The sequence below is a fragment of the Euprymna scolopes genome, chromosome 9, assembly GCF_053919585.1.
Source record: "Euprymna scolopes isolate OS-2025 chromosome 9, ASM5391958v1, whole genome shotgun sequence".
Lineage (NCBI taxonomy): Eukaryota > Metazoa > Mollusca > Cephalopoda > Sepiida > Sepiolidae > Euprymna > Euprymna scolopes.
The window spans coordinates 72,971,923-72,976,938 of NC_136490.1; positions in this window are offsets into that span (position 1 = coordinate 72,971,923).

Here is a 5,016-nt window from a genome sequence, read left to right on the forward strand (position 1 = left end):
ATGTGCTTTTGAGGTGCTGTATTCGTCAATGATGGGAATTTTGATGAGGTTTTCCAGCAGATTCTGTTTTTTCTAATGAGAGCCGAAACTTCTTCATTAAAAACCTACAGATTGTTGTGTCACTGATAGGTTATTTTTCTTTTGCCTGGACGGAAGTGAAAGAGTATTTCCCTTCATGTTTCTCTCCTTTGTTATTGTTTAATATGTTTTATCGAGCATATTTCATGGCCTATAAGATTATCCACTTTTCTTTAGCATATATAGTTTCTTCTTTCTTGAAGATAGTCATTTTCTACCGTCTTTAAGGTGGCATTTATTTATGAGTGTGCTTTTTTCTGTCATATATTTTCATCTAGGAAACCAGAGATCTTAGTCAGGCAACCGGTGTGTCACTTTTTTTCATTAGGGAAAGCAGTTTCTTTTATTTTCTCGATCAGAATTTTATTTGCTGTTTTATTTCACTTTTGGTGTTTGAGTAGCAAAACAGCAGCACTTTTTTTTTCGTGGTTGGGTTTTTCCAGTAAGCATTGTATTTTCTTAATATTTTGCTGCTCAAAATGATGAAGATAGGGAGGTGCAGGATCTTTGTTATCAAGGCCTGACGGCTGATTCTGGTTGTCCTCTGTCAGAGCTGGAGTTCATTTCCAGAGTCAGGAAGATTTACTCCATTGTTTTCCTTCTCCTGTATAAAGTGATTGAGGGGCCCTTTTTATCCTGGGTGCTGACCTGCCAGTATTATTCATTTTCATATTTTGTTATATGATTTTCTCACTGTCAACGGCTTTTTATTTTTTATTAAAAGCAGTCCTCTACAATCTAGGGTCATGCTGGAGGGCTTGAGGAGATAGCACACCATTTTTTCCTAATATTTAGTTAGGGTTTACTTCTAATGAGAAGTATTCTCGTGTTATGATTTCTGACAAACCCTTATACAGGATGGTGTCTAGTAGGCATAGAAAGTATCTAAAAATACTATTTCAGACATGATAGACATAACGACTTATAAGATGCTTGGAGGCATATGAAAATATGTTTCTAAACTGTTCTCATCATATTCACATGCATGTGTGAAAAGAAATGCGAACGAGTATAAATATAAATATCAAAATACAATAGTTACCAGCAGTTTCATGTTGATGTAATATTTTGGTCATGATATCTTCATTTCGAATTTTAAGCACTTTATATTCCTATCTTACCTGTTTTGAATTTACTGTTTTCTCATCAAGTGAAAAGTATATAAGATGATAATGTTCACACATTCAGGATTTATGATGACAGGCATAAATCAATGTATTTTTAATAGATATATAAATCAATATATATTTGGATCAAACTTCCCAAGTATGAATTTCAGACAATTCTTGCATCATTATGACAGGTAAAGCAAAAACAGGAAAATGGTGTGAGAGCGTTCAGAACTGAGTTCAGATTGAGGAGAAATAAAAGCTAACATGATTCTTCTTCTTCTTCTTCTTCTTCTTCTTCTTCTTCTTCTTCTTCTTCTTCTTCTTCTTCTTATTATTATTATTATTATTATTATTATTATTATTATTATCCTCTCCCCTTCTCCTTTTTCTTCTTCTTTTTCTTCTTTTTATTTTCCTCCTCATCCTCCTCTTTTTTCTTTTGTGTTTGTTAGCCTGAAATTATATGACGATTCCAGGCTGCTTTTAATTCCAAATTTTAACTGAGGATCTAATCATGTGATAGTAAAGAGAAACCCAACTCTATTCCTACGCTTTTAAGATATGAGATAACTTGAACTTTATGATCTCTGCCTGTCACTCAAAATCATGCACGTATACCCGCTTCTAAATTAAAAACCTCATTTGATGGGTTTTACTAGGATTTAGTTATATTTATTTGTATGTTTTTAATATTGAAAATTTATTTCCAACAGTATTACACCGCTAGTTTGTTGTTTTTGCTATTGCTTGTGTGAGTAATATTACTAAACAAGTACTTATTTAGTCTGAAGGCTAAATATAAACAAAGAATAACCCAACCTGAAAAATATAGCATTCAAACCTGCGCATCAGAAAAGGGACCACACAACATTAATTTTATCTGTGGAAACAATGGAATCAATAAAAAAAAAAGTTTAGTATATAAGATACAGTATGCTGTTAGAAACAATTTTCAAATATTGCAAACATATAAAACCGTTTATCATATTTCACTGCAACGAGATGTTCTGACATTGTTAGCACAAGTCCATACAAAGAATTAGATAAAAACTCGAGGTATTTTTATATCCATCCCTACGAACTAAATAATTGTTTGTTTAGTTTAAACTGTACAAAATAAAAGCGAGCAGCTCAATACGTAATACACTATATAGATACTTATCCATACATTTTCTTTTCTCCCTCCATGAGGAGCTAAGCTTAGGGTTAATACCACCAGAAAAATAAAAATAAAAACAAAATACAGTTTTTCTTTGAAAAAGGTATATTACACAGAAAGTTCTAAAAAAAATGATTTCAATCATTTCATAACATTATTTGGTTTTTCTTATATTTTCATTTAACCTTACGAAATGCTTTCGAAAATTCGATAAAACCACACACATACACATCGACTTTAGACTTATAACAATCGTCAACAACATCCGACATATTCTTTTATCTCTCCACGGGAGGCTGCCTCTTCAGGGTTAATAGTACTAAAATGATGAAGAAAAAAAAAAACGAAAACATCAACACTCTTCTTTAAAATGAGTATTACACTTAAAAGAATTTTAATCATTTAATAAAATATTTCATAATATTATTTTGTTTTCTAATATTTTAAAATTAATCTTACGAAATGTTTTCAAAGATGTGACCAAACTCCTCTTTATTCATACATATGCAAACCAATGTAATCACTCAAAATAAGCAACTGCTGTCTATTTACCCTTTTATTTAAAATTTCCATCCTTTTAATATGTCTTTTAATGTCAGGGTTAAAGAAGAATTGGAAACTGGAATAAAAAGATCAATAAACAAATGTTATCGATTTTATAGGAATAAAATGAGAAGATGCTGCTAAATGTAAATATTTTAAATACTTATTCCTATCTATTTATATTTTGTATAGTAAGAATGTGCATTTGTGAATACGTAATAATGACATATATCACATATACATATATATAATCACACACACACACACACACACACACACACACACACACACACACACACACACACACACACACACACACACATATATATATATATATATAATCAATGATTGATAACATACTGAGTGATGGCTTGCTTCCTGCTTGTCAAAGGTTTCCTCTCACTTGCAATGGCCACTTCAAGTGAAGATTAGTTTAAGCTCAGCAAGTTCAATGCTTTGACGCAGTGTCTTTTCCAAATGACGAAGAAAACCGAGGCAATTTTGAAGATGTACGATTCTCCACCTGCAAAATAGCTTGACATTTCCTTTTCCTAGATTAGTTGCTTAAAGTATTTAATGCTTGGAAGTTTAGTCTACCATTTATTTAAATTCTAGAAAAGTTCAGTCTACCATTTATTTAAATTCTAGAAAAGGAAAGGGATACTATGTCTAATCTGAGAAAGATGAAAAGAGCCGAGGCTGAACTTTAATTCAAATATCTGAACCTAAAATTTATTATTAAAATATTTATTATAAAAATTATATATATATATATATATATATATATATATATATATATATATATATATATATATATATATATACAATAAATATTTTAATAATAAATATGTTTATTATATATTATGACCATATTTATTATTAAAATATTTATTGTAAATATTATATAAATATTTACAATGAATATTTAATAATAAATATGGTTATGTGCATGCTATAAAATCGGCTCAAATATCTAAATTAAAGTTCAGTCTCAGCTCTTGAGTTCAATGAAATAGATGTTCTGAAACTAAAGCCACCTTTAGGACTGGCAGCAACTATTGCAAAAGAGTAATAAAGAATGCGAGGGAGTCATATGTTCAGCAGGTTGGTCCCCACAAATTTAGGAGAATAACAAACCGGGTTTTGAACAGACGTGAGTCCTCTATCCCAACCATCATCAATGGACCTGAGGTAATTTCGTTAGCATCTGACAAAGACAAACGTTTTTCTAAGAACTTATTAAAGAAAGTTATTTTCCAAAAAGAAACAAAATATTACTTCAAACTATAGGCATTCCAATGGGTTTAGATTAGATCCTGTACCATTTTGGGCAAATCTTTATTTATATAAGTGTGTGTGTATATATATATATATATATATATATATATATATATATATATATATATATATATATATATATATATATATATATATATATATATATATATATATATATATATATCATTAATAAAAAATATCCAGAACATATAATTATCATTGTTGTGGGAGATTTATTGACGACCTTATATGTATAAACGATAACGAGAAATTAAAAAAAAAGTAAACATCTGATATATCCAAAGAATTAAATTAGGAGCATAAAAGAACATAAGCTATATTTCTGAATTTAGATATAAAAATTGAGGATGGAATTTTTGTTTGTAAAATATTTGATAAAAGAAGCTCCTTCCCCTTTCAAATAGCTTGTATGCCGCACAAAAATAGTACCTGCTCTGTATATATGTTTTACGAAAGCATTATGTCTCAGTTTTTGAGAATAGCTTGCGTTACCTTGAAATAAATAGATTTTATACCTCCAGTTTTAGCTTAGTAATAACGGTGATTAAACAAGGTGGTTAGAAAACCAAAATATTTAAACAGTTAAATAAATGTTCGTTATCTTGATGCTTTTAAATCGTATAAAATTAATCAAAATATATTAATAAAGAAAATCTAAAACTACATTAGCAATATATAAAAAAAAATTGTGTATATATATATATGTATATATATATATATATATATATATATATATATATATATATATATATATATATATATATATATATATATATATATATGTCATTATTTTTTAATTTTATATATTTTTAATAAGTAAATACG